General features: G+C 31.4%; 1 protein-coding gene across 1 annotated transcript in view; it reads left to right on the forward strand.

Annotated features, from left to right (window-relative positions):
• Window positions 1–592: 592 nt before the first annotated feature.
• MICAL-like (protein) overlaps window positions 593–22418 on the forward strand; it is a 197961-nt gene continuing 176135 nt past the window's right edge. Inside the window, exon 1 of the mRNA XM_088236354.1 lies at window positions 593–865. The gene's annotated coding sequence lies outside the window, so the exon portion shown is untranslated. The remainder of the gene's footprint in view (window positions 866–22418) is intronic.

The raw sequence follows: 22418 nt of genomic DNA on the forward strand, positions 1-22418 counted from the left end.
ACAAGAGTTGAATAGTCGTCATTTCGTTTTGACCGAGTATAGACTAGAGTTCCAGACGACACGCATCATGTTAAAAGTTGCTCCAGCAATTCCTAGGTGGATTGCAAGCTCTTTGTGAATACTTCCATCCTCAGTTATGTGAACTCCCAAGTATTTAAAGTTGTCAACTTTCTCAACCCTCTGTCCATTATTATAAAGAGGCTGATCAGGGTCAGGACAGGTAGTAGTTGCTGTTAGTGTAATTAGTGTCCTGCCGAAGAGACGGGCACCTCTCGAAACCGGTAGACATAGAAAAGTCGGTGAGTGGTAATATACAATATTATTTACAATATTATTTACAAAAATTTAATATAATATATTTTTCACACGCACTTTTTTCCTTTCAACGTACTGTACCTCTGAAATTTAAAAAAATAAAAATGCACTGGCGCATTTCATTGCGTTCGTGCTTTTCCGTGAGTCTTCGTATGTTTGCCTTTTCACTCCCGCGCACGGCACGGAGGATGAAAAGCATAGTTTCGTCTCGTTCTCGTCTCCCAGCTTTACCGCCGACAAGCGGTTGTATGGCGTTCGGTTAGTTTGTTTACAAGTTATAACTCGACATGTCATTCTGAATTTATTCCCCGAGCGCATCAGACGTCCGGCGCGGTTAACAAAATCTGCCCGCGATATTTATATCGAGTGTCTTGAATGAAAATATCAAAGAAAATCCGCCAGTGATATTTAACGAGTGTTGCATAGTCACAACAATTGTGAATATAAAAATAATTGTGCATTTGGAAAATTTGTGTTTAAATTATTTTGAAATTTGTTGTGATTTTTGAGAAGCAATTGCAGTCTTGATTTTTCAACAGTAAAAACTAACGTAAGTTTTTACATTTTATTTTATACCGATCTGATCATTTAAATAATAGTATTTAATATATAGTACAGATATCGTTATTATTTTGTATAATTTATCTAGCGCTATTGTAGAGCGCTGTACAGTAAGAATCTAAACACGTTTTTTTACGTTTTTTAGTTCAATATTAGGGAAAACAGGTTAATTTAAAAATATATATTTTTAAGTTAGTATACACCGTTTTTATTTATTTGAAAAAGCATATAATGTTTTATTTACGTACAAATATCCGAAATATTTTTTTTGTATTTTGCAATAAATATTCATTTAAAAGTAATCGGTGTAATTTAATTTAACTTCTTTTTATACTTTTTAATATTTTTTTGTTGAAGTTTTATTTGTATCTGTAATCGTTAATTAATATTAACACTTATGTCTGAGCACCCAAAATAAAACTATTAGTTCATAATTTATTATGTAAATAAAAGACGCTCGTATTTTAATCCACAAATTTGGAATGAAGTATGAAGTATTGAATTGAAGTATTTATATAATAAATTACAATGAACTTCCATCAAGAATTTTCACTTACAAACTTAAATGTTTTATTAGTTCATAGTTTATCGGGACAATTATTGTATAATATTTTATGATGTAAAATAATATTGTTACATAATATGTACGTAATTTTATTAATGAAGTCTCTGAAAAAAGAATAATATTTTAATTTGTTTAATTTGCCTAAGAGTACGCAGTCCATAAGAGTACGCATTGTTTTTTATTTATTTTATTTTATTGTGACTATAATTACTATAATTATTGATATAAATTTAAAAAAACGTATAACCACTACGAGACATTATTAATAATCTAGTAAAATTATATTCGATTGTATAAATTGCATCTATCTTAAATTAAATCTTATTAAAATTAATCTCCTATAAATTCTAATAAACTGCTTTAATAACATATAATGAAAACTAAATTTTGGTCCATATACAATTTTTAATTTTTCTTTTGTGACTATTGGTGTTCACATATAATTGGTGAAAGATGTTTAGTGTTATTATTTTTTATTTTATAAATTGTATTTATATTGTGATATCTTTTTCTGTTTGCGAACTGCAAATAAATAACAGTGTTGTAAAAATCCATTGAGCTGTAATTGAACAACCACCATAATATCGAGAGCTTACTTTGCAAAGCTTAAAGCTACTACTAATACTACCATCACGCCATTTCACCGTGGGGGTGGGCACATGCACGTTTATCCTGGCATAAATTACTAGCTTTTTCCACATTCATACATCTTGTCATACCTGCCCTTCGGATCTGCCTGCTTTTGACATAATCAGAATTAAGATTTTGGTTTATCTGATCATGCCACGTCTTCCTCAGTCGTCCTCGTCCCACGTTACCGTTCATTCTCATCATATATACCGGTTTTACCATTCTTTCATCATCCATTCGTTCTACATGACCAAACCATCTCAGAGACCCTTTCTTAATCTTATCAATTAAACCTGACTCAGATTTACACTCGCCTAATTTTATCATTCGTAACTCTGTCATACATTGATTTCCCACACATTCGTCTAAGAGATCGCATTTCAACCGCGTTCACTCTGTTTTCATCCTTCCTCTGCTAGTTCCATGTTTCACTTCTATATTTAAGTGTTGGGGCTAAAACTCCGTTATGCACTGCCAGTTTAGCTCGATTGACATAATTTTATTAGCAATTACTGTGCTTAATGCACCGTTTATTTTATTGCCCGCATTTATTCTCCTTTCTTAAGCTTAAAGCTCCCCCATATATTTATATTTTCAGTACCTCTGGCATCGCAATAATATTATATAGCATTGCAATAGTATTATCATATAAATTTAGGCAGGAACGAAAAAGCTTTGGATTTAAATGTTTTTAAAAAAAGTATTTGTGAATTTAGAAGCTGTTTTTTAGTTGAAAACTTCCAATTAACTTCGATAAAAAAAAAACAAGTAAATCGGAAAAGATTACGAGATGAGTAAAATGTATCAATTGTTAACTTTATTCCAACAATTTTAAGATTTAATCAATTAAAATTGGAATAGTATTATTTAAATTAAATAATAATAATTTTATGCGATTTATTTTACTGCTATGGCCTATTTCATACGATCGTAAAAATTCAGATAACACGATAAAATTACACAGGGTGAATTTATATTTTATTGTATTATAATGATTTGTATTCATAAAATGGTAGGCAAGCGCACTAACCAGTATACCATAAGACCGACTAATCTTCACTTAATATCCTTTAGCAGGGTTTTTACCATAGATTAGCCACTAATTAGCCACTACTTTAAGCTGTGAGCAACTCGATAAACTTGAACGACTTCAGAATACATGCATAAGGTACATTTTTGGTCTTAGGAAATATGACCACATTTCTGATTATCGTAGGTAACTGAAATGGCTCAAAATTAGACAGCGGAGAGACTATCACTTCTGTTCAATGTACTTCATAGTCCTAACGCTCCTATATACCTACGTAAAAAATTTCAACGCTTATCAGTTCATGGTTTACCTCTTCGTTCTCATTCTCAAGGCACTCTCTTAATACCCATACACAATTCCTCTTTCTTCTCAAACTCATATAGTGTCCATGCGGCTCGACTGTGGAATCATCTCCCATCCACCATCAAAGATGTTACTACATTATCTCTGTTTAAATCACGTCTGAAGAAACATCTCCTTTCTGTTCCTTAATCTCTCCTCCTTTCCTTTTTCCTCTTTCCTCTTTTTTCCTTTTTCCCATTGAGTAATAGTTTTGATTTAAGGTAATTTATAAACAAATACGTTTATTTCTATTTTTATATATTTTTAACTTTTTAATCTTTTTTTTTTCTATTGAATATGTTCTGTAACTTGAATTATAAAAATAAAACTTTTATTTTATTGGTTGGTTGGAAGAAATTGCCATTTGGTAATAAGCCCGCCAATGTACAAATAACATTATGTACAAAAAGTTAAATAATAATAATAATAATAATAAATAAATATATATTTTTTTTTAATAAATATCAATCCACCCTAATTTACCGCGCCTTGTTACGAATGAAATGGGCCAATCTAAACTCGCAACAAAGATCTTTCTATAAGTATCATTTTATAACATTTGTAATGTCACAAAATAATTGGAGCGTAAAATGTAATGTTTAGTATTATTCATCATACATATATTCTTGAGTCAGAACTCAGAACTCTGTACACAATCAATGTTTTATCTTATAAATATGACAGGCCTAACGAATCAAGGCAGTCAAAGTAAACAAAACTGAATTTATTATCAAAATATGCACCCCACTTCTCGGAAGACAAACAGATAAACCGCTTCATTTACATATCACTTCTACAAGAGTTAAGAGAGAAAACAGGTTAAAAATAAATAGGCGCATTTACTAACTGATTCAGATCAAATAAATTGGACCTAATCTAATTTATATTTGGATTTAGAGTCCGGCACGACGCGCGACGCTACTAATTAGTCGCTCGAAATTTTAAGGCGGTAATAGTGACTAAGATTCTACACTAATAAAATATCTGTAATGTAGGTCGTTATTCTTTATTTTTCTTGTTGTATACCTGTCTGTTTTGGTGCCTATTTATTATTAGCATTTTTGTTATTTAGCTTAATTGATTTAAATAAAAATAAAAAAATCCGCAAATATTTTTGTAGCTACTAGCATTTTTAGTAATAGGCTTTATTAAAGAAATATAATACAAAACTTTTCAAATGAAATGCACTTTCTAAGTCAACTGTGCTATTTTCGAGCTCAATTTGACTCGACCTCTACTCGAACTTTTTTTAACGGTAAATTACAGAAATGTTAAATTCAGACGTCTCGGACTCTCGGACCAAAGGTCCCTGAGTCCGTACTATTTTCTAATAGTGAGTTATTTAAAACTCGTTGAAAATGGCCCTCAAAATGAAATATTTGGGTAAATCATCAAAACGGAAATATTTATTTTTCCATAAAAAATCAATTTAAAAAAGAAAAAATATGTTTTATGGACAAGAATGTCAAATTTGAAAATGGAATTAATGGAGGTTTTAAATGCTTATACATTTTTTTTATGTAAGTAGATAACCAAATTAAAATCAACAGACTACACAAATTTGGACAAACTCCAAATATTGTTTATAAAACCAGCTGGTCCGAAAAGAAGTATAGAAATTTAAAAGTATTTTCAGATGTTGCCTAATATGTAGGTGAAATAATTCGGTCAGAATCTTACTAGCTTCAATTAAGGTTTCAGCTCTTTAACTTCACAATGATCAACAGATGAAAGAATTGAAGAAATATGTTCAAGGATGTTCAATATGGGAAAAAAATGGTGAAGGTCACACAGTGTGTAAAGTGCCCACTGGAACCAGCATGACAGGTCACACGCCCTGTAAATGCCTAGACTTCCATATTTTCTTTTCTATTAAACAATGAAAAATAAGATAGGTACTCTGGGTACAAATCGTTTTCAAATTTTAGACGTCATCCTTATTCAATTTTCTGTATTATATTATATAATATCTCTATCTTAGAAGATAAACCGCGGGAGTGGAACATTGAACGAAATGTTCAGAAAACAAGATTTTGTGATTGAGCGATTTCCAAAACTTCATAACTTTTGAACCAAATGAAATAATTTCAATCTATAAAGATCTTCAAATGTAAAATAATTATTATTTTCGTAATGATAGTGCATATTGAAATAACAAATCTGGGACTACTGATGTTTTTTCCGTTAAAACAAAATTGACTTCAGATTTTTATTTCAACCTAAAAAGCTGGGGTTCGGTGTTTCATTCACGCATACAAAAGCTTATTGCGATAACTTCTGCATTTTTTACTTAAACTCTCAAAAGACTGGAAAATAATTCCTTTGGGCGCGGTGATGTAACATCGTGTTACCACAAGCAAAAGACGGAATATTATCGAGTTCAGACATTTGAGAAAAAAGCTTGGAGGCATACCTACTGTTTAATATTTTTTTTTCCATAATTTATAAAAATAAACATATAATTTAGCCCTGTTATAGCAAAATATATTTTAAATCATAAATACGCTGCTTATTTACATGCGTGCGTCTCCCATCACTGTCAATAACCGACTGAATCTGTTTCACACAACTGAAACACTTGCCATAGAACAGCGTCTCTGTCTTCCTTGTTATGAGGTATATGTTCGTACTCTCTTATACTGTTTTATTGCTTCATTTGGCGGACATTCGTTCTTCGCGTAGTAAGGATAAATATTTTAAAAATCAAAATCCAGTGTAGTTATACAAATTTTACTTCCTAAATCCAGTGTGAAAATGTCGATTTATGGATTGCAAAAATATCACTTCATCATTTTTAAAAATAAGAGAGATATATCAAGTCTTGAAACGTATGTAGACTGTAGTCTAGCGTGACATCACAGCCACACAAGAGTTAAGACGGCAAAAAGTGGACTCCCGAGTTTTGTCCTCTAAGGTACAGAAATATAGGTTCACATTTTCTTGTTTCTTTTCTAAGCTTAAATGTAATAAGTTTAGGATGACGCCATTGAGAAAGGTTTATTTGTGAAGCATAACACGTTTATCTGCCTTATTAAATATGCAGAATTCAGAAAGCGTGCTTATCAAAACATGAAAAAAGTGGCAAAACTTGCGAGAAGACACTAATCCACTTGAAATCAACGTCAAATTAACCTCTGTAGAGATAAAACGCCAGACTGAATTAATATAATAAATTTCTCGGTTATCAAAATTGACGACGGTTTAAAAGATAATATTATAAATCATGTCAAATACCCTTATAAAAATACAATCTATCTAGTGGGAGATGCTCATTATCACACGGCTGACACAATCCTCCCAAATTCTCGGAAAACTAAGCTGTCAGCCATTTTAAAAACTGCACAAAGCAAAAATGTCAGAGCTGTGATTTATGGCCGGCGTTATTAATGACATTAGGACCGAGCGCAAGAAATGTGACCCAACAATCGCAATGGGATTTGCCACCATTTGTATTGAAATAAACAAATCATCTCGTCGTACTTAACACCACTTCACAGCAAATCCGTCCTTTTTGTACCTGGTATTATGTCGTCCCTTGTTAAAAAAATTGTGCTGGTGTTTTCGTATTTTTTTCAAACTTTTCAACAGATCTGATGTTAACAGAATATGTTTACAAGGAAATATCCATCTATTTTATTTTTACGGGTACCTTTTTTAATTTTTTATTATGGATAACTTGTGAATCGCAATTTGCGTCATAAACACCCCAAGGGCGCTTTACAAAGTGATTATTTAAATAAATCAATTTAATTTGAACTTTTTAATTTAAGTAAAACAACTTACTTTGTTATCACACGCTACGAATTTATTCAAAAGAACAAATGGTTTTTAAGTTTTTTCCGAAACACTCACAAAATATAAATATTTCGATAAATAATAAGAACGCAAATATTTCGATTTTTAAAAAGTAAAAAAAAGGTTTTTTCAAACTACAATATTTCATGGTCCCTGAACTGGCACCATAATCGTAAGACTGATCATCTTAACTTCACGTAACCAAATTTTTTTAAATTTTTTTTATGTTTTATTTAACTTTTTGTACATAATGTTATTTGTACATTGGCAGGCTTATTGCCAAATGGCAATTTCTTCCAACTAATCAATAAAATAATAGTTTTATTTTTATAATTCTAGTTACAAAACATATTCAATTCAATAGAAAATAAAGATTAAAAAGCTAAAGATATACATATAATAAAATAGAACTAAACGTTTTGGTTTATAAATTACCTTCAATCAATACTATTCCTTAATGGGAAAAAGGATAAAAGAGGAAAAAGGAAAGGAGGAGAGATTAAGGTAGAGAAACGAGATGTTTCTTCAGACGTGATTTAAACAGAGATACTGTAGTAACATCTTTGATGGTGGATGGGATATGATATTGCTTTAATTCTTTCGTCTGTTGATGTTTGTGAAGTTACAGTTAAACCAGCCAATGACAGGTCATAAGCCCTGTTGATGCTTAGACTTCTATATTACCTTCTCTAAAATGTTCTTCACCTCTGTTGTAATATGTTAATATTAACAGCTCCTTAGGTAGTTGTATCCAGTCCTTGTCTACGAAAATTTGCACAAACTCAAAATATTGTTGTTCAATAAATAGTCAATTCATAATCGATACCAAATAAATCGTGTGGATCTAATATATATCAGTACTCACATGAGTATGGTACGGATACTTTTTAATACATCTATTTTGCAATTTAGTTCAGAAAATGTCTCTTACAGTTTCATTACTTTGAACTTTGGCAAAAAACTGAATTAAGGTAATTTTCGTACCTGTATTTCAACAAAGCGAGTAGTTCCTGGTGCGTGCACAGAATGGCAGGTGACTGATCACCGATCAGGTGGCAAAACGGCCTTAAATGTTAATGTACAGTTTCTGAACGAATACGTTTGGAAATGAGTGCTGCTGCTCATGGCAATTTTAATTGGAAGGAAATAAATTGATATAGCTTAAAAAATTGACATTTATCAGACTTGAACTCAATAAAACTTTTCGGGAGTAAAAATAATAAAAATCTTTCTCAATCATAATGCAAAATACATTGATATAATACACGTACTCGTAGACATGCCCTGAGCCCTAAAAATGATGACACTTAACTCATGCCCAACTCGTATTTAGTCGTTTTTCGACCGCCAGCCAGGCGTGACGTTCATTTATTTATTTATGACAAAATACAAGGTTTTTCAACTTTACATATTACATTACCTTACATACTTTATTTGTACCAAATATTTCCTCCAAGCAAAAGTGCTGGTATGAGGGGATATTATATATAATAATACAAAAGTTTTAATAAAAAGTCGATAAAATAACATCACATATCTCTCGTCACGCGGGCTGTAAGAACTGTTTTATTTAGGTGTTTTTTAAGTACGTATATGTTTTGTATATTTTTTAGGTCATCAGAAAGTGAATTGTAAAAATTTATTGCTGTGTACAAAAAACTGTTTCTTTTTCTGTTGGTCCTAGTTTGTTTGCAAGTTAAATTATTGGATGCTCTTGTATTTATTTTATGTATGTTGTAGTTGAAATTAAATTTAATATTTGTCCTTATTTTATTCTTTTTCATCATAAATATCATTTTTATTTTTTCTCTGTAGATTAATTTCTCTAGAGTGAGCATTTTTTGTATTCCCTAAAATCTAGTATGGGTCAAAATTATAAGGAATTTAAGGAAAGAATCTGATTGGGATCCAACAAAAACGTTGTAATGTTGGTTCTTAACGTTAAAATACAAAGTCTTTATACACCAAAAAAGAGTATCTTCAAATTTTCGGTAGCATATGCACGATCTTTGAATGCATCCCTGGTATAAACAAACAAACTTCTATGAGTACGTTTTCGTGTCACTACTTTTAAAAATATTTAACTCTAAAGGGCGCGTCTGTGTATTAATATATCAATGACAACATAATAAAATAATGTATCCTAGTATAAAATATATGGTTAAATGGCTGACTAATAATAACATGGAACTTTAGTAATTTTTCGATAGCTCAAGGCAAATGCTTTATATTAAGATGCACCAAAAATATTTTATCCAAGAATGAATTAAAAATTTGAAGCACTAACTTTTTGATTTTCTGTATAAAATCGTAAGTATTTATTTTGCGTTAAATTACTTAATTTAATTAGTTGGTCGGGATGGTTTTGGAACGCGACTGTTCCTTTGTCGATCGTCATATTTAATTAAACGTAATTATTTTATACAAAATAATTACGCACAAAATTATTTTTAAAATAAGGATTTACCAAATACCTGCTTTTACTTTCGCATATCAATAACATCGTGTTTTCCTTACTGCGAGTTTTTTTTCATTTATTATTTTCAATAATTCATTACTCGGGCATTGTACGCATTGCATGTATAGACTTTGCACTTTGTTCTTAAACAATTATTTTCTAATCACCTTTCTAGCACATATAACATATTATTTGTTTGTATTTTGGAAACATCTACAACCTTTGAAATCAAAGGTACCTACTGGTTTAATTTATTCATAGTGATCATTCTGTATTTTTAATATTATTTTTAATTAATCGCGCTTATTAATAATATACATGGAAAAACTAAAGGGACAACGGAATGAGTAAAAATGCTGGTCAGTTAATCACACTTATTCTTTTAGTCCTTCCGAAAAGTTTTAAATAATGAATCGTTTCATTTGTCCCTTTTCAAAAAATAATCACAGTTATAATTTTTTTAACTCGGCTCATTTTTCTTTGCTAGTTATGTACCTAAAAAACAACTCTACATAATAACCCCAAAAACCGATTTTATAGTGTCATCCCATTGTTTCTTTCACCGCGATGAAATTAATCAAGAAAGTGCTATTTTTTATTTAATATTTAGAAGAATTGTGGTATAAAATATTTCATTTGCCTCTTTTGATACAGGTCTGCCCAGACAAAAGGAAAATGTAGTTTGTTCACATTAAATCATATTTTATCAAGACATTTTCAAACATCGATTTTTTATACTGTACAAAGCATGACACTTATAAAATTATTAAATGTTGTCCGGCACGTGGTCAAATGGCTAGCGCGTGTAAGCAAAAAACAAAATAAAATATATTAATTACTAAATTTGGAACGAAAAATTTTACTAAAAATTATTAGAATTATTAAAATTATTATTTATTAAAATTATTAAATTATTAATTATTTTACAAAAAATAATTTAATGCAATGTATCTTCTTCATTCCCTTTCCGCACCTAATGGTGAATAGGGCACTGCATTGGTACACCAATCGCAGCGTATTTTGATCGTTTTTCTTACATAAAGGTAAGATGATCAGTCTTACGCTACAAGAGTCAGTGCAGGGATAATGAAAAATATTCAAGCGTAAAGACTCCTTATTTAATAAATATTTTATATCAACTATGCCGGGAATCGACCCCGAGACCTCTGGCATGGCAGGCAAACGCGCTAACCATTACACCACGAGGCCGACAATCGTATCGAGCCGTATCTACTCACTAAATAACCTGTAACCGGTAAATAATCTGTAACCTATTCAAATATTTTTAGAAAAAATACGAGTATTTATTTTTAAAAGTATGGATGTTGAATAGTAAAGAGCTAATAACACATAATTTTCATCCTTTTATCAATTCCGTATCTAAATTAAATAACGATCCAATGTAAATTCAGCATTTTAAAAAACAATTTAGAAGTATCGGCGTGGGTTTACCTTCGTTAGAATGTATTTAATAATATGTATTATAGTGCACGTATATGCCTAAAATCACTTATAATTTGTGATGAATATTGTGTCTTCTTCCATCTCATCCATTATTATTACAATATTAAAATAGTATGATTAATGGCTCTTGTTTGTAAGCGGATTACCCATTCTATTATAATTACAGAGTAATACACCTAGACAACCCACGTGTAGGAAAATATTTATTCTTATTTGGATAGGCAATTGTTCTCCGGTATCATATTATAAGTTATACATGAAGAATTCGGAAATGCGTGGATCAAGAAAAACTTACAAATGTAAAGGAAGTATCTACAAAACATTTATTTTATAAATATATACATTTAGTTTGGTATTTGTTTGGATTGCCCTAAACTTTTATCTCTCATCAACTTCAGGGTGCCTGGAAGAATGACTAGACAGGTGCCACCGTTTTGTAGCAACAATTCACGGACAGTGTATACTTGTAATGCCGTATTAAACAGACTTCATGAACTCGGCAACAGTTATTCCCACGTATCCGAAATATTTAGTGTAGGGTATTGTTCCTATAGAACAAACCTTTTGAAAAAGATGGTGAATGGTAATTATATATATTGATTCATGCATTTCATAAATATACAGTTTTGTTGTTCACTTTGCCCAGCTGTATGAAACAGTACTTATGATTTTTTTGTTTTATTACTGTAGAATGTTTTATTATTTTAACTTTCTACTAAATATGCTGTAAAATTAATAAGTTATTTTTTTAAATATAAATCTTGTATAATTTTTGGGTTTAATTTTTTTAATAAATCTTGAGTATAAGGAAATTTATGTTTAAAAAAATATATTAAGCCAAATATGTTAGTATTATAAATGTTTGTGAAAGGCAGATTTGCCGTTTATGTTAATAAAATAAAATAAAATAAAGTATTAGTAAAAAATACAGCGAATAACGGCCATTTGCACCACAAAGAGTCGAGTTTAAAAATATTAAATTAAATGATAGGGAAATATCACATATAACGAATACCGATAAAAATACATGAAATGGATTCAGAAAAAAAAATATTTTTAAAATCAATGTGGATATTCTGGAGAAATGTTTTTATGCATAACTTTGAAAAATAAATTATTAATAATTATGTCCCTACAAAAACGCGAAATGTCTGGCCTTGATAATCGCGACGTCAAGATTCGTGGCGATGTTCCATTTAAATTTAAACGGACACAAACAAAGTACAAAACTTACCCAAATCGTGACGTATTAGGAGCGTGGCCAATGCAATGAACCGTTTTCACGGGAATCCAAAATTATGAATTTTATTTTTTTTTATGCTACTAATATTTCACTATTGTTGCGTTATTGTTCAAATTTGTTAAATAAGTTATTTTATCACTCTTTTTGCCTATTTGATTTGTTTTTGAATACCTAATGTAAATTAATGCCTCGACAAGGGTTATTCCCAGTAACGTGTTCATATATAAAAGAAAAAACAAAAAGTATGTTAAATAAATATATAAATTGACAACGAAAATACAACAATTATTGATATGGAAGTGACAATCATGTTCAAACAAGCTCTTTTCGGTTTAATTGCATTTTATAACATTTTGAGGTGGCTACTAATTAAAATACGTAAATACATTTAAATTCTACATTGAGCGCGGAGTAAAGTTTGACAGTTATGGGAGCACCATCGAGCGGTTAAGATTTGAAAATTCGAGGCAGTTACAGCGCATGCGTCAGATCATTTGACATTTGAGATGACAAATGCGCATGCGCCTACCATTTCCTTTTTTTTCATCGATAGCCATATCTTTCTGAAAACACATACCTACCATCATGTCGGTAGAACCGGCTTCGTAATACCGAGGTAAATAGAGATAGTAGAAAAGTTGAGTATATCGTCTCGATACATACCGATGAAGATAGCGTTTGTAATCACCCCCCTCTGAAAACCACGACCCTCAGCACGGAGTAAAACGATAAAGCAAAATAAACAAAATAATAAACCAAGCTCAGTCAGCAATATCAAGATAATGAAACCTGTAATTATGCACGCTTTTGTTATTTCATATAATAATTTGTTTACATAAATGGTAGTCTATTAAATAAAATATCTATGAGCAAATAATTTACCTGCTTAATCAACCATTGCGTAGCCATTTAAGCTATTAAAGTGAAGGCGCGATTTAAACACGATACATTAATTTATAAAGAGTAAATAAATAGTATTATTTAACTCTGAACTTAATTGATTTCTCGGATTACATTATTTTATCACACTGAAAGTAAATTAAAGAGTTGGTGCGAAGTACGTAAATATAAGTTATCCATAATAATAATAAACTCCATGGGACAAAAGTCCTGTTTTGAGTCGGGACAAATAATAAAGCTAAACAATATAACACAACGAACATTACACAAAATAAGAAATATCATTAAAAAATAACATGTAACAAAATGAATATTATTTTTGTTTCAACAGTGGGGGAAAACACTTTTGAGAAGGGAATGTGGAAGTCCAGGTATTTACAGGACTTATGACCAGTCATTGGCTGGTTTAAGTGGCCACTTTAAACACTGTGTAGCATTCACCATTCTGCTATGTTTAAACATCCACATTTCCTCAACTCTTCCATCTGTTGACTTTTGTGAAGTAAAACAGCTGAAACCTTTGTCATGTGGGTGAGATTCATCCGGCTGAACCAAATCACCTACTAACTAGGCAACGCCTTAAAAAAATCCAATTTTTATACTTCTTCTTTTACCAGGTAGTTAATTCAACAATGTTTTGAGTAGGTCCAAATGTTTGCAGACAGGCTGGATTTCCTCCTAGGGAGTTATTCTGATCTAAATTTGTTTCAACAGTGGGGGAGGAAATCCAGCCTGTCTACAAACATTTGGACATACTCAAAACATTGTTGAAACGAATATTAATCCATCCAACGATGTTTGAGTATGTCCAAATGCTGCACACTGGCTGGATTTCCTCCCTGGGGAGTTATTCATTAAATTTATACCTGGTAAAAGAAGTATAAAAATCGGAAAATTGTTTTCAAGCGTTGCCTAGTAGGTGATTTGGTTCAGCCGGATGAATCTCACCCACGTGATAAAAGTTTTAGCTCTTTTACTTGACAAAAGTCAACAGATGGAAAGGTTAAGGAAATGTGGACGTTCAAACATGGGCAGAATGGTGAATGTTAAACAGTGTGTAAATTGGCCACTTAAACCAGCCAATGACCGGTCATAATCCCTGTAAATGCCTAGACTTCCATATTCCCTTCTCAAAAATGTTTTTTCCTCTGTTGAAGTAAATTTAAATATTAATCCATCCTATGAAATGTTATTGCGCTGCGTGGATTTTTACGATTGTATGAAATGGGTCATTACCGGTTCAAAAAATCATTTAGTACCGTGAAACATTTATTATTTTGTCTATGATTGAATTTTGAAAATGCATATTTACTTCTTCTTTCTCTTTTAACGGTTAATATATTTACTTATTTATTTATTTATCTTTTTGTACATAATGTTATTTGTACATTGGCGGGCTTATTGCCAAATGGTAATTTCTTCCAACCAACCAATAAAATAAAAGTTTTATTTTTATAATTCAAGTTACAGAACATATTCAATAAAAAAAAAATATTAAAAAGTTAAAAATGTATAAAAATAGAAATAAACGTATTTGTTTATAAATTACCTTAAATCAAAACTATTACTCAATGGGAAAAAGGAAAAAAGAGGAAAGAGGAAAAAGGAAAGGAGGAGAGATTAAAGAAGAGAAAGGAGGAGAGATTAAAGAAGAGAAAAGAGATCTTCAGACGTGATTTAAACAGAGATAATGTAGTAACATCTTTGATGGTGGATGGGAGATGATTCCACAGTCGAGCCGCATGGACACTATATGAGTTAGAGAAGAAAGAGGAATTGTGTATGGGTATTAAGAGAGTGCCTTGAGAATGAGAACGAAGAGGTAAACCATGAACTGATAAGCGTTGAAATTTTTCACGCAGGTATATAGGAGCGTTAGGACTATGAAGTACATTGAACAGAAGTGAGAGGGAATGATAGTCTCTCCGCTGTCTAATTTTGAGACATTTCAGTTGCCTACGATAATCAGAAATGTGGTCATATTTCCTAACACCAAAAATGTACCTTATGCATGTATTCTGAAGTCGTTCAAGTTTATCGAGTTGCTCACAGCTTAAATCAGTCATGGAAACATCAGCGTAATCTAGAATGGGTAGTAGTAATGCTTGTACAAGAGTGCATTTAGTACTAACGGGTAAGAATTTTTGCAACCTTCTAAGTGAGTGTAGACTGAAAAATATTTTGCGGCTTAATTCATTAGTATGAGCTCGCCAGCAGAGATGTTCATCCATTTGTACTCCTAGATACTACCTGTATTACGTATTTCGATATAATTTACTATTAAATTTACTGTTCAAATAATGGCCAAACTGGATTTTAGCTCGCTGTATATGTATACATATTTATATGTAACGCGTTAGAACTTTGCTTCCATTTTTGGTGCAGCTTTAGACCTTCGATAATTTAACGCAAAGCAAATTTATTTTCCGATGAATCATTGAAATTAAAATCCTTGACTTCTAAAACCTTAACCCTACTTCGATCGGGGTCAACTGAAAGGTGCCACGGTATCAAAACGATAAAGTATCATTCTGCGACCTTATTATGCGGAGTGTTGCGGGCTTTTCGCGTATAATTTTCAACTAAGTCTTCATACTCGTATGTAAAAAACTAGTCAGACACCGTCGGGTCGCCGGTCTCTGGTTTCTAGAAAAAAGCTGATTAATTGGAACACGAAGTTCAACCGAATGTGAGAAATTATTCGCCAACATTGGCACGCTGTGTGATGTCATAATGCCGAGCTAAATATCATTAGATGTATTCTTACGTAATCAGTTTGGTGTGAAAGTTCAAGACGCCACGTAACAAATCGTGATTCCGATGCATCTCCTCTATTGTGATTTGCGAGCAATAGATAATATCAGCAACTTGCTCCCAAGCTTTTAAATATCCGTGGCCGCCATCTCGGCAGCGCAAAAACCTTCAATTGTGACACCACTCTCGAACAATATAAGTATTTTCAAATAATAATTATCTTGTCATCAAAATACTGCCTGGAACGCTTAATTCGTTTCTTTGAAAAATGTTTAATTACCTATCAAGTTTTCACTTAAAAAATATTCTGAGTTTGTTACTAGACTTCTATATTACCTTCTCTTAATGTTCTTCATCTCTGTTGTAATATGTTAATATAAACAGCTCCCCAGGAAGTTGAATCCAGTCCTTGTCTACAAAAATTTGGACAAACTCAAAATATTTTTGATAAATCCACCTGGCCCATGAAGAAGTATAGAAATTGAAAAAATAACATTTTCAGGCGTTGCCTAGTATGTAGGTGAAATAATTCAATTATATGAATCTCACCCCTCATAAATAAAGTTTTCAGTTCTTTAACTTCACAAACATCAACAGATGAAAGAATCGAAGGAATATAGATGTTCAAATATGGGCAGAATGGTGAATGTTACACAGTGTGTAAAGTGGCCACTCAAACCAGCCACTGACAGGTCATAAGCCCTGTAGATGCCTAGACTTCTATATTACCTTATCTTAAATGTTCTTCATCTCTGTTGCAATATGTTAAAAAAAATATTCATTTATGTTAAATACTCGTACATCTGCAGGCTTATTCTGTAACAATTTCGTTTCGTAAGTTCGTTCGTTCGTCGTATAACCTTCTCATTCTAACGCAATCAAAACCATATTTCGCCTTCGTTCCCTCTCATACGATACGAATGATTGTACGATACGAATTAGTTACAGTATAAGGTCACAGCGGGATCACTCTCGGGAGATTAATGTCAGAATAAAGATGGCAAAAACCCGCTTATTTTTAAAAGCGTGACCTCTTTTGTGATTGAGACGTAGTAACTTCAATCTGCGTATGCGAATGATGAAGTTCAGCCTTACGGGAAATTGAATGTAAAAACGTATTTACGCGCAGTAAAAATAAAAGAATTAATTTGTACGGCGAATTTTTTTTAATGTATAAAAAAAAATGTAAAAATGATTTTAACAAAAACGAACTACTTCGTCACTAGTTCTTTCGAATCAACCAATGATAAGAGATTTGTAATAAATTTCCGGTTTACGGTAAGTCAACTGACGAATCAGTAAAACTTATCGAGAAGAAGGGAAAGGTAACTTAAGACGTCACACGCGAAGTAATGTCAAAAATACAAAACTTTAAAAAACCATAGCGCTAATACGGTTTATACGCAAGCACGTGACCCAGAACAGGTGGTAATATCTTAATTCCAAAATTAAAAACAACTACAGCACAACATCATTATACTTACAGAGGAATATTTTTCTTTAAGAAATGAACAAAGGTAATGAAAAGTACAGTCAGGGACACAATATATTTAAAAAAGAAGTGAAAAGTTACATTTATAATTCTTCTTTATGATTAAAAACACCGTTTATAGTATTTTTTGGTAATTTATATATGCTATCCTAAAAATATTAATAATTAAAAATTAAATAAACAAACTATTGTAAGACGTCACTCCCCATTATGAACACAAGAATTGTTCATTTCGTTTACGTAATGGGAAACGTTAATGTAAATATATGTATTTAATTAATGTAAAAATTGTATTTAGTTGTAATTTATTTTTATTTGTTATCTGAATAATAAAAAAATAAAAAAATATATATACGATACATACAACTTGCAAGAAAAATTGGCTTAGTTTAATAGTCTATTCAATTTAAACAAATTAAAAAACCACTAAATTTCCTCATTGTCCAAAGCTATGTCTAATCAGCACTTGCTTTTTTTATATACCTACTACCTACCTACCACCAGGAAATGTACATTTAAATACCGTACATAGACAATTTTATCTAAAAAGTAAGAATATGATAAAAATTTGAGACAAGGTATATTAAATCGAGGATTCCATTATTTAACATTTGGACATTCTATGTAAATTCAGCGAAAACTTTATGGGATATCATTCCGTTTATTAGTTAAATACCTTCAAATTACAAGTTATAGGGTAAGTGAGAACAAAAATTATGTTTAATTGATTTGTGAACCATTTTTTTTTTACATTTTTTAACAGATAATGGATGATTGTGTACATTGTCAATATGTCTGCTTTATAAGTAGAACATTCATGATTTTTTTTAACGAAAGCAACATTACTATTTAGTTCTGTAGAACTTTTTTGGCATTTTGCAATAATTATCTGAGTTATAAATAAAATTGAAAGAAAATTTAAATTTGTTGCAACGGAGAGGGAAAACATTTTTTAGAAGGGAATATGAAGGTCTAGGCATTCACAGGACTTATGACATGTCATTGGCTGGTTTAATAAAGTAAAATATGTTATAAAAATCTTTTTCTTAAATTCTAAGTTTAGTGATTAAAAAAAAAGAAAAGAAAAGGGAAACCAAGCAATTTAAAAAGGTGGTAAAAAAGTGTTTGTTTATTGTTTTTTATATATTTCGGTATCAAAAAAGACTTGATTTACTTTTATTTAATTTTTTAAAACTTTTTTTTTCATTTATGCATTTAAGATTTTTTATGTAAACATTATTATATTGTGTTACCAAAATATTTCAAGAGAGAGATCCCTGCAAAAAAAGTGTTCTTGCATTTTGGCGGGATTCAAATAATTGTTCAAAAGAATGCTCATGTAAAAAATTTAAACTTTTTTTTTTTCTTTAATGTGGCCACTTTACACACTGTGTAACAAACACCATTCTGCCGATCTTTAAACATCCAACATTTCCTTAACTCTTCCATCTGTTGACTTTCTTTTCTGTTGACGAATCTCACTCACATGATAAGGGTTTCAGCTATTTTACTTCACAAAAGTCAACAGATGGAAGAGTTGAGCAAATGTGGATGTTCAAACACAAGCAGAATGGTGAATGTTACACAGTGTGTAAAGTGGCAATTTAAATTAGCCAATGATAGGAGATAAGCCCTGTGGCCTAGACGTCCATATTCCCTTATTTAAAATGAATTCCCTATCTGTTACAACAAATTTTGATATAAATAACTTCCTAGGAAGAAAATCCAGACAGTCTGCAAGCATTTGGACATACTCAAAATATGGCAAAGAGAAATTGTTTATATAAAACTGCACACTTCTAGTTTTTTCCTGACTTGAATTACTTATGAACAGGACGACTGATTATTTATTAAAATCGTCTTTTCAGTGCAGTATTTCAACTCTAGCTGTATAGTGTCAATATAATCAAAATGTTTACATTTCGTAGCATTTTGATATATCTAATATAATAATGTATTTTTACGGTACTTCCCTATTGTTCAAAATGACAATAAAAAACGAACAATGAAGTGTCGTACAATCAATCACGTTTTTTTAATTCACTTAAACACGCGACAAATGCTTGCATTTAATAACGCGAGAAAAAAATCGACAATAGACAAGGTGATTACTTTAAGTATCGACCATTTCTTTTGGCGAGTCACACTTTATAACGATAACAGTACCACCTAGTACAATAACTGAGAGTGCATTACGTATGTATATTATACCGATACTCGGTAAACTGGTTTGTCGGTGAATATGCCAAAATGGGTCTTTTCAAGTGTTTTTATTATTTTTATTTTTAAATAAGCAAAACATTTCGATGGTCACGGTATAAATATTTTTTTCTCGCGAAGTCGGATAAATTTTCAACCAGAATTTTCGAGACGTTTCGCGCCCTGTGGGAAAAACGGCACGAATGACGTATTAGCGCCAAACATGCACGCGATGTTTATTAGAAGCGCAGCGGCGGCAGTGATCATAACGCGAGACGTCAACATTACGTGATTCCGCCTGCGAGCCGTATTGTATATGCTCATTTTTAAACCCGGAAATCATAAATGAAAAAATGTTTTGAATACTTCTTCTTCTTCGTCTTCAGTCTTCTGTCCTCCACTGCTGGATATAGACCTCTTCCATATCCTTTCATTTCTTTCGGTCGGTTGCTGCTTGTAGACGATTTTTACCCCCCACAGCGGCTATGTCGTCGGACCATCTTTTTTTAGGTCTTCCGAAACCTTTCTTATTCTCCCAAAGTCTCAATCTTAAAATTTTAGGGGTCCATCTTGAGGGGTCTATCTAGCAACATGTCCTGCCCATTGCCATTTCATTCTTGCTACGCGATCCATGATATCCGTTATTCTGGTTTTGTTCCTAATTTCTTACTCTGCCTCTTAGGCTTTTACATATATATATAAATATATATATTTGGATAATTTATATAGTGCCGTTTTTGTTTCACTGTTCATTCGCTCTACACTTCTAAACTTTCTTGATTTTGACGATAATGCCCATCTCAGCCTTACATAATGCACGGATAACACAGAAATGTATTTATAAAAAATTGATCGAGGCTACATTTTTTGTCATTTTTTATCGGTCTTCGTTCCTGAATTATTTTTGTATTTATTTAATTTGATATAATACAAATAATATAGATTTTTCGTATAATTTTGGATATTTAATTAATGCGGAAGATCAGTGGTTTTATAACATATTTTCATGTGTCGTATTTTCAGCGCTATGATTTTTTAAAGTTGTGTAACTTTGAAATTACTCCGCCTGTGACGTCACAAGTTCTCTTCGTTGAGTTCTGTCGTTTGGTATTTGGTTTCCCGAAAAACGAAATTTGCCACAACACTATAATTGGTTGATTCGTTAAAAATTGTGGCATAGTTTAAAGTAGCTCTTTTTTTTTAAAAGTCAATCATAATCATAGTTCATTTTTATTACAACCATTTTTATTTATTTTTAAAATATATTTTCGAGAATTTTTTTTTTATTTCCCATAGCGCATAACTTTCTCTTTATGTTTTTTTTTACTTTTTTTATATTTACGTTTCTCTTAACTATTATTTCCTTAATTCTTTAGTGCGACTATTAAAGTTTTTTGTGAATAAATATGTGTGTCATTTTGCTAGAATTGTTAAATATTACAAAGTATTTGGAAATCTTAAAGACGAGCTGATTGTTAAATTAGGTTTTATTGCTACATTATATATTAGGACTCGAACCCAGACTCTGGTGCGCGTACCCACTATTTCCTAGATAGTGGCTAAATAATAAAGCGCCGTTTTAAGAAACACAATTTCGAGGAGAAACATCAATAAGCACATCGATAAACCTGTACTAATTTAACATTTTTACCGGTACACCGGTAATGCAACTCCGGTTTTTTTGCGCCCTGGCTACAGTGAGTGACTCGAGTGGCTTGGCAAATCATCTTCTCGGTATTTTATTGCGAACAATCATTACTCCTAGCTGGACCGATCAAGAGATACCATCTGTACCGTTGGCCTATTGTATTAGGTAGTACCTATGTAGAGTTGGGGATCTCCACTCGTGTGGTTATTTTGTTTAACCCTTTTTTGCAGACAAAATATTTGACCCATAAAAACGCTTCCTTTAACAGCTATCCACTTAAAAGTACAGTTAACAGAATACAGCGCTCACTCGTCAAGAGTAAAGATGTAAAAAAGCAGAGCAAGGACGTATTAAATAATACGTTGGTTCAATTCAATACGATTTAAACTTCAATTCTACCTAATTTTAAAAAATGGCATCTAAGAAAAATCACATTTAATTTTCTGATGTCAACGGGAATCCAACACGGAATCGTCTCACGTGAGGCATGTCTTAGCCATTAAACCGGGGGTCGCCTAAAATCAAGAAACAAACCGTAAATATTTGTATGTAACTACTCATTGGTTTTTTAATGTCTACCGGTTTCGAAACCTACCCTCTTCGTCAGGACGCTTATTACACTTACAAGTAAATCCCACTATACTGTATTCACCATAACTGTAGTAGTTGCACTAAAATGTAAAACCAACGTGTTGATGGGACTTGAAGTTTTTTTTAACAAAAAAATGTATTTAAAAAAATGTAGAATTAATACAGTTTATGATTTAAATATGAAGATTTTAACAGATTTTTACAAAATAAACGACAAATCAATAAATAAACAAATAATTACTTTTGTAAATTATTTTGCAACTCTCTGTATTGCTTTGTATTTAAGTATTACCATACATTAGATTCCTGAATCGTTAAGGTATAATGAAATAGCTTAGTGATATCCAATCATTAAAATTAGTTTCCTGTAATGAATTTTATTTTATGTCGAAAAATATTCAGGCGTCTTACCCCCACACAGAACCTAGACA

The sequence above is a fragment of the Micrasema longulum genome, unplaced genomic scaffold, assembly GCF_059751315.1.
Source record: "Micrasema longulum isolate JH-2025_06_02 unplaced genomic scaffold, ASM5975131v1 h1tg001538l, whole genome shotgun sequence".
In the NCBI taxonomy this organism is placed as follows: Eukaryota; Metazoa; Arthropoda; class Insecta; order Trichoptera; family Brachycentridae; genus Micrasema; species Micrasema longulum.